At 35.4% G+C, this 10,002-nt stretch overlaps 1 pseudogene; it reads left to right on the top strand.

Annotated features, from left to right (window-relative positions):
* LOC148212372 (uncharacterized) lies at nucleotides 1-777 on the top strand (annotated as a pseudogene).
* The last annotated feature ends 9,225 nt before the right edge of the window (nucleotides 778-10,002 follow it).

The following is a 10,002-nucleotide window of genomic DNA, read 5'->3' as shown; positions in this document are numbered from 1 at the left end:
ATGTGTGTTTGCTCATTTGATATGCGATTTACATATGTCATGTTTGGTTGGAAAGGAACAGCAAATGACGCTCGAATATTTCTGGAATGTATTAGAGGTCCTGCAAATAAATTTCTGATGCCCACAAGAGGTATGCGTATTTATGTATTTAAATAGTAACTTTTGTATATTATTATTGTTTTATTGATAATATTTCTTATTGAACATATTGATATTATCTTGTTGATTTTGATTACACTAATATGCCTCGATTTTTATCACCTTATCGTGGAGAAAGATATCATTTACGTGATTTTCAAGAAGATGGATGTCAACTATGAGGTAAAGAAGAGTTATTCAACTATCGACACTCATCACTTCACAATATGATAGAGAGATGTTTTGGGGTATTAAAGGCTCGATTTCCTATTTTGAAGCAAATGTCTTCATATCCTATTAGCACGTAAAAATATATACCTCTAATATATTGTACAATTCATACTTTTAATAAATTACATGGTAGAAATGATGAACTTTTTAATGTATGCTCGAGAATTCATGATCATTGAAGAAGAAAACATGCAACATGGAGGTGACCTTTCACAGACACCTATTCAGATAGATGTGTGTCAAAATCAACTCAAACATGTGGCTTTGGTGAGGGATCGAATTGCCGATCAACTTTTGAGGGCAACTCAAGCACGAGGTGGATTGTTACTCTTGCTAATTTTTGTTATCTTATGTTCACTAAATGAGTCATTATTAGTAAACATTAAGAGTAAATGTACTGTTATATGAATATTGGTGATGATGGATTTGTTTATTTTTTGATGTGTTTATATATATTTGAACATTTATCTCGTTGTCATTAGAGCGGTTACAAGGATGTTAGATATTCAGAACAACCTAAAATAGATTTAGGCACGTACATATATTAGTTAAAATAATATTAGAAAAATAATTTTTTATACATTTTATTTTAAAAAACATAAAATCAAAAATAGTTATCAAACAACTATTTGATTTTTGGTTTTTTGTATTTTGAAAATGAAAAACCAAAAATAGTTATCAAACATGTTTTGTTTTCTGTTTTTTAAAAACAAAAAATAAAAACTAGTTATCAAACATATATGGTTTTGTTTTTAAAAAACAGAAAACTAAAAACCAAAAACAAGAAAAATCAAAAACCAAAAACTAAAAACAGAATTGGTTTTCAAACGGGCCCTTAATGATTTCAATATATCCTAGTACATAAATCTTTATGCGAGAGAACTTGCAAAGCCTTTTAACATAACTCGTTTATGAACGATCTATGTTACTTGAGATTGATCTTACAATATCCTTTCACAAATATAAAAGAGATATGTCCATAGAGGTTTTCATCCTCTAACAAAATCTTATTATATCGTAGACATATTACGACATACTATTATACCGAGGAAATAAATTTACTCCCACTTAACTTGTTATTCATGATTATTACTCTTATTACCTTAAGACATTGCATGTGATAATATCATTATTTCATGAAAATTATGAAACTACGATAGAAACTAATTCCTTATCGAGATCACATATGAATGTAAACCTTTGAAACCTTGTGGTACTAGATCAAAAGTTTCAAAACTATACAAGCGTATAATTGAGAAATCATCCTTTATATCCATCTCTGGTAACTCTAAAATAGAGTTAGAAGTTTTGTCATTTATGCTTAAAAGACATATGTTGGAGTTTTGAATCATTTTATGAGCAACACACATCTCAGAGTTGCTTGAAAATATGTATTACTTATTAGCTTTGTAAATCCTTAAAGGAGTTAGCAAAGTCCTAGACCTTATCTTCCTCATCCATCACATTTCATAATATTTTCAGTCACTAGAAATTATTATGACGGCTTTTAAGATATCCCGAAATAAATATCTCTCCTATATCAAATATGATGCCCTCAACGAGAGTAAATTTCTTAAAACTTTATACAATATTGTTAAATATTTCAAGAAGTCGTAACAAATAGGCTATAAATAACTGTTCTAAAATACTAAAGCTCTCAATAGTACATAATTTGACAATTCCAGTTATGTCCCTTTATCATTCCTAATATAGACTTGGATGTCTGTTTAATCTTGAGAACCAACGAGCAGTGAATAGGAACATTAAAGTTTATTCAACACATATGATAAATTTTCATATGCAACTCTAACTTGTTAAATACCCAAAGTGACAGGCCATGTTTTCTTTATACCTTATGTGGCAACTTGATAATATATTTTTTACTATATGTTCAAATTTCCCAAGAATATCAAGAGAATTTCTAATACTTTATTCTTTTATGATTTAGGCAAACATGTGTTCCAAATAAAACTCAGTACCAAACTTTAATTTCTTTCTTTAAGTAAATAATTAATTAATTAGTACATATTGTCTTTTCTTACTAAACTCATTTTCTTCTAAACAGACGACTAGAAATTAGGTTATTAACAGTTCATATACCGTTATGAATATCATAACATACTGTATACTGGTTGTATAATGTCTCCAATGAGTATCAAACGAACAAGTCAATCCTTGAGTGTTTTAAATGTAGTGCATTTGTTTCTTTAAGGGACGTTTGTTTCATAGGAATCCAAGATTCCCATGAGACGTGCATTCGGATTCTCACGTTTGTTTTACGAAAATGTCAGATACCCGAGTATCTCAAGATGTCCGAGTATCCTAGGATGCCCATATGGTAGGCATCCGAGTTGTTTTGGGTGCTTTTTTGAAACATGGATTTCCATGATTCCCATGTCGAGGGCATTCTATGTTGACATTTTTGCTATTTCATTATTTTTCATATATTTTCTTTTATCAAAATTTTCTCATCCATGACATTAGCCCCTACCCTCAAAATACATAGTATTAATTTTGAATCTTTATCCAAAATTAACATATATTTATATGATGTATAAATATACATTATATACATTCTCTTATATAATTTGAACGTTTCAAATTATTTCATAATTCTTGATCCACGTTTTACTTGTTGTGAGCTAGCAAAGGGACCTAATGGACCTATAGATCAGAAGCTCTAACGATGCGAGATTAATCAATCAAACTCATTAACCAAGTTAATCAACATTCTTTAACTACGGGTCACTCCACTAAAGACTCGCAACTGCACTCTTCTCATTGCATAATATTTTTGTGTCCATGGATGTACGATCGTTAATGGCAAGTCAATCCTTCACGAGTGCTTGTAACTCTGGTTGGGTCAAATTACCATTTTACCCCTTAATTGCATCTTGCTCCTTAAATACCACTGCTCCTTTAATTAACAACCCGGTTATGGTTCGACCAACAACTGGAAGCCCCTCTTGGGCCAGTGGGTGAGGCCCCTTGTTCAAGTCTCGGAGTTAGCATGTAAGGAAACACTCATCTACTTCCCTAAAGTCGGAAATAAGTAAATTTCATCTTGGGTAGTTATGTTCCCAGCTCCACACTCGGTCTCGTCCCCAAAATGGTAAGATTATTGAGTCGGCAACTCGGGCCACTCTCATCTATACAAATCAAAGGACGATCTCTTATAGGCATGAGTCCATAACTCGCTCAGGATTAAGATCGAATTACCTAGTCATCCTATGAAATAATAATTTATTGACTAACAGTGTTAGAGCCAATGATTAATTATTTTGTGGCTCAATCTTATACAAACTAATTGTATAGGATACCCCCACTTGCATGTCTCTACATGAACGACTTGGATAAAGTCGTTTGTAACTATTACAAGGTGGCCTGTATCCATACTGTTAGCGGGATAAGGTACCCAACCTTATCCATGTACAATAGACCATTTAGGCTATTACTAGAATATTATCCACTTGTATATCGAATATATATTGTATATCAAATATATGAACTGTATATTAAATATATAATGTATATCAAATATACTGTTCCACTTACATTAAATAACCTTGGATTTTGGTTCATCAAATATATTAACTGTATATTAAACAAATAACTTTTATTTATAATAAATAAAATGTTTACAAATTACAAACTCAAGAGCTCAGGGCACTAAACCCAACAATCTCCCACTTGTCCTAAAGCGAGTGGGATGTACATAAAGATTGTAATAAACTAGGGCATACAATATACCCAATGACATCTCCCACTTGCCCTAGATTGAATGGTACATGTCTAGTAGACCTAGATTTTCTATGTGACCTTCGAACACTTTAGCCGTGAGTGCCATTGTAAATGGATCAGCAATATTGTGCTCCGATACGATCACATCTCCTTGTTACACAATCTACCTTATCAGGTGATATTTCCTCTCTATGCATTTGCCTCTTTTGTAACTTTGAGGTTCCTTTGAGTTGGCCACTGTACCATAATCACAATATAGTGTAATGGTCAGAGACATATTTGGAATGACTTCCAAGTCTGTCAGGAACTTCTGAAGCCAGACAGCTTCTTTAGCAGCTTTGCAAGCAGCTACATACTCAGCTTCCATAGTAGAGTCCGCAATACACCCATGTTTAACACTCTACCGCACTACAACTCCTTCATTAAGAGTGAACACTGATCCTGGCGTGGATTTCCGAGAATCCTTGTCAGTCTGAAAATCAGAGTCAGTGTACCCGGTGAGGTTATAGCTTCCATACCTGGTTAGTTGAGATCTTTTTCCGGATAAAAAAAAAGACCAAGACAAGATCAAAGCCTTAGCACCATACAGAAGCATGTAGTTCCTCATTCTCCGAAGATATTTGAGGATTGTTTTGACTGCAGTCCAATGTGCAGGTCCTAGATTGGACTGATATCAACTGGCAATCCTTAATGTGTAGCATATGTCAGGCCTAATACACAGCATGGCGTATATAAGACTGCCCATAGCTGACACATAGGGAATACGTCTCATATCCTCAACCTCTTGAAGTGTCTTCGGACACTGTTCCTTAGACAACATAATCCCATGTCTAAAAGGCAGTAGCCCTTTCTTGAAATTTTACATCGAATATCTTACTAGTATTTTGTCAATATACGATGCTTGAGACATAGCTACCGTTTTGTTATTGAGATTCCTAAAGATCTGAATCACAAGAACAAAATGTCTTTCTCCCAGATATTTCATTTGAAATTGTGTTGCCAGCGACTTTTTAACGTCGGTGAGAAAACAAATATCATTCCCAATGAGTAGGATGTCATCAACATATAAAACTAGGAAAGCTACAGTATTGTTGACGACCTTCTTGTAAACACAAGGTTCATAAATGTTTTGGTCAAAGCCATAAGATTCGACCTCAGTGTCAAACCTTATGTTCCAGGATCTCGAAGCATGTTTCAATCTATAAATGGATCTCTTAAGCTTGCGAACTTTTTGCTCTTGACCTTGTTCTATGAATCCTTCTAGTTGAGCCATGTAAATACTCTCATCGATAGTCATTCAAGAAAGTTGTCTTGACGTCCATTTACCATATCTTAGAGTCATAATATGTGGCAATGGCTAAGAAAATGCGCATAGACTTCAGCATGGCAAAATGAGAGAAAGTTTCTTCATAATCAACTCCCTCTTGCTACGTATAACCTTTTACCATGAGTCTAGCCTTAAAGGTCTGAACCTTTCTATTGGCATCTTTCTTCCACTTGTAGATCCATTTGCAACCTACAAGTTTTACCTTATCAAGTTGATCTACAAGCTCTCAGACGGAATTGAAGTACATAGACTCCATTTCCTTGTCCAAAGCTTTGACCCATTCATCTTTGTCAACATCTTTCATTGCTTGTTTATAAGACAACAGGTCCTCAACGCCATCATCAGGTATGAAGACCTAGGATTCTGTTAATCTCACATAACGGTCGGGTTGAGTTACAACCCTTCCACTACGTCGAGTCCCTCTCAAATCTTGTGAAGTTTGATGTTGGCTCGATGTACTGGCTCCATCAACAATATTTGTTGACGGTCTAACAGTATCAGCAACTCTTGTTGTCGTACTGATAGCTTCATTAGAAATTTCATTTAACACTATTTTACGACGTGGTTTGTGATCTCTTACGTGGTATTCTTCTAGAAAAGTAGCATTTATACTTTATTTTTCTAGGATCGAAGAAGTAACCACCTACAAATAGGCATACCATTGAACATAGTTCCAATTTCTTTGGGTTTGCCACAATCACATTTGTTGGACATCCCCAAACTCTGAAGTATCTTAAACTAGGTTTACGACCTCTCCAAAGTTCAAACGGTGTTTCAGAAACACTCTTTGATGGAACATTGTTAAGGATATAAACTGCAATCTCCATTGCATAACCCCAGAATGAGTCAGGCAATTGATCATATCTCATCATTGACCGAACCATGTTTAAGAGGTTTTGTTTCTCCTTTCTGGCACACCATTTTGTTGTGGTGTACCGGGTGATGAGAGTTGGAAAGCAATTTCATGTTCTATCATATAGTCTTGAAATCTTAAGTCAATGTACTCACCACCACGATGACTGAGGTTATGCTGAACGCACGCACTAAGCGTGGTAACAATTCTATAGATGCAAGTGCACACCTGTCAGAGTAATATAAAATGGATGAAGTATCCAAGTATCGATCCTCAAGGACTTCTAAATAATTTCCAAACTCTAAAGTTTTAATGAATAGTGAACGTTGAAATGAGTGATTCTTGTAAAATGGGAAGTGGTCACAAATAATGGTTTTGGATTTGGGATTTGGTCTTATAATGGTAAAACCTAGCCCGAATTACTTCAAGTTAGCCAACAAAGAGTCAAGGATACGCTAAGGACGATATGCATTTTACTTTAGGAACCAACGACTATGCTTTTCACTTGACTTATGTCTAAGCAAGTTCAAAGTCCTAAGACATTCCCTAATATGTCTATTATGAGAGATATCTTAGTTTTAGGATGGAAATAGTCGCAACCTTGGGTTAAGGTCCTATGTCTAGGCTACTTAACCGGAACCCTTATGTCTAAGGCGCTCCTCTCCTCGGTTTAACCACGCAACAATGCAAATAAGCAACCTTTTCAGTATTGACTTGTTAAGACTTACAGTGGCCTTCTCTAAATCCTAACTTTTTGGGAAAACATGTTGAGCAATGAGTGGAAAGCAAAAACACTACTTCTTAGCAACCCTTTTTAGAAACAAAAGGCTAACTATCTATAACCGGGCTAGAGACGGGAATTTAGAAAGACATATTGAAGAAAATACAGCAAGTAAAATGGTTGAAATTGAAATGCATGTGTGAAAAACAAAAGTTAACTAACGGAGAGTTTTGCTCGGGATTGAGAGCTTCGCCCTTCTCTTTCAAGCAAGGGGGAGTGTCACGTGCTCTTTCCTCCAAAAACACAATTCTCTTAACTAAAAATAAAGTAAAGGCAAAGTAAAGATAAGCTAAGTGCTGGATTTTTATAAATTTGAATAGGTAGAAAATAACTAAGTAACAACGGAAACAAAACAAAGCTCAATAAAGGAATGTAAAGTGCTCAGGATTTAAAAACTAAAAGCAACTAATGAAAGCAACTCAAAAGTACTTAGAAAGCAACAAAGAAACACTAAGAATGATGAAGAGAAGGAAGCAAGGCTTGATCCATTTGGTGGAGAAACTGCTGGAATTTATAGCTGTGCAGAATTGGTTAGGTAGGTCCTAAAACGCTGGTGGATCACCCATTTCCAACTCCTTTGACTGACTAAATCGTGCTCAAACTGATAGTGGAACACTTCTTCTACACGTATGCATCGGTTGGAACCACCAAAACGCATTGGAAGACGCGTTTCATTAAGGGCAAAGTTGGAAGAAAATCAGGAATTCTGCAGCCTCCCAGGCGCCTGGCGCCTCCCATGATGGTTTTTCCTTCTTTTTGCTTCTTTTGATTAATTTGCACTCCCAAATGGTCCTAAAATGTCATAAATACAATATAAGTCAACCACAAACCATCATATATGAATTTTGCATGAATTGGAACTCAAACGACCGAGAAAAAGTCCGAAACAAAGTTAAAACATAGTAAAAACAGCATCTAAAACCTTCTTTTTACGCATGTAAACCAGCGTAATCACACGATCTGATCGAAATATTTTAATGGACTTACTTAATGAATTTTCAACTTCAATCTTATACTCTTTGAACTTTTCAAGAGCTTCAGACTTATGTTGCATTTGGTAAAGATACCCAAATCTTGAATAATCATCTATAAAAGAGGTGAAATGTTCATACCCACCTCGAGCTCGAATATTCATCGAACCACAAAGGTCTGAATGTACAAGTTCTAAAGGTTCTTGGCTCTATAACATTTTGTTGTAAATGGCCTTTTAGTCATTTTTACCCTCAATGTCTGATTCACATACTGGTAAAGAGTTGTCGTCTAACTCACTTAGGAGATCACTCTTAACAAGTTTCTCAATCCTGTTGAGATTAATATGGCAAAGCCTAAGATCCCAAAGATGGACATTTTCTTTAGGAGAAATTATTTGTCTTTTGGACTGTGTTGTTGCAGTTTTAAACAATTCAGTGTTTAGAATTGTTTTAGTTAAAATTGGTTTTAGTACATACAAGTTATTTTCTAATTGTGCTGAACAAATTTAAACATCTTTTTTAATAATAAACGTTTCATTAGAAAGAAAAGAGATTGACATAGATTGTTCAAGTAAGCAAGCAACAGAAATTAAATTTCTCTTCATTTGGGGAACTATGTACACATTATCTAATAACATGTATCTATACTTGTTAAAAAATAACTTGACGCTGCCCATCGCAACAGTAGAGACGATCTCTCCGACCTCCAGCTGCCTCTAGGAACTAATTTCCTACAAAGAATAGCAAATGTGATTAATGGTTCCCGAATCAATTATCCAAGCAGAATCATCATTCTCCACCAAACAATATTCTAGAACGAGTAAATCAAATTTACCTTTTTTGGCTTTCTTCTTCTCGACCAATTACTTCAAGCAGTTCCTTTTCCAGTGCCGATCAACACCACAGTGGAAACATTTTCATTTGGCTCCAACTTTAGCCTTCTTCCCCTTCTAGAAAGCAATAGGGACAATTTTATTTCCCTGTCCACCCTTCTTCTTCTTAAAGTTCTTCAAAATCGAAGAAGAAGGTCCAGGCTTACTTTTAGAGGTCGAACCTCTGTGGAAGTTTTTGTTGGAGGTGACAACATTTGCCTCCCCTTTAGGTTCCTTGTTTTTCATGAGGGACTCGTAAGTCTAGAGCTCGTTGAGGAGCGTGGTCAGGTTGTATTCTAGTTTATTCATCACAGCATTACTGCGAAACTGAAGGAAGCTCTTCGAAAGAGACTCCTGAATAAAACTGACTTGGCTGGACTCATTGATGACAACGTCATTCATCTCCGCCATGTTGAAGTGGACCATGATACCGAGAACATCTTCCCAAACAAATGTTCCTTCCCTCATCTGTAAGTTGACATGAATTTGAGAGCTTTATACGAGACTTATGAGGAAGGTTTTCCAAACATGTCACACAATGAATCCATGATCTCGAGTGCAGTGATCATGGTCTCATGCTTCTTAGTCAAAACATCAGATATGCTGGCCAAGATGTTGACTCGGGCCTTTGAGTTGGCCTTTGTCCACCAATCATATGCACCACGAACAGCTTTCGTGGCGTCAGGTCTAGGGGCCTCTGGACATGCCTCCATTAAGACAAAGTAGAGATCATCTACTACGAGTATGACGTTAAAGTTAGTTTTCCCCATGTGATAGTTGTCCCCCGTCAGTTTATTGGCGGCGAGAAGTGGAAGTAATGACGTAGACATAATTGCCAAGCAAACAAGTTATTTACATTAGAACTTTGCAAAAACTCTATAAACCAATCAAATTTAGAAAATTAAGAAATAATCAACCCTACCAATTAAATAATTTTCACTAATACTTCAACGATTTAGAACAACCGCCATCGAAGGGTAGTCAGTTATTCCTCCACTTAATTGAGACTATCTCAACTAAGCACTATACTAGGATAACTCTTACCCCCTATAATGATTAGCTACCATTTCATTTGGTTCAGAAATCAT

This window comes from Momordica charantia (genome assembly GCF_013281855.1).
Source record: "Momordica charantia cultivar OHB3-1 chromosome 3 unlocalized genomic scaffold, Mcharantia_2.0 BLBB01000003.1, whole genome shotgun sequence".
NCBI lineage: Eukaryota > Viridiplantae > Streptophyta > Magnoliopsida > Cucurbitales > Cucurbitaceae > Momordica > Momordica charantia.
Note: the sequence above shows the minus strand (reverse complement) of the source record. Positions and strands in the feature narration are given on the sequence as shown.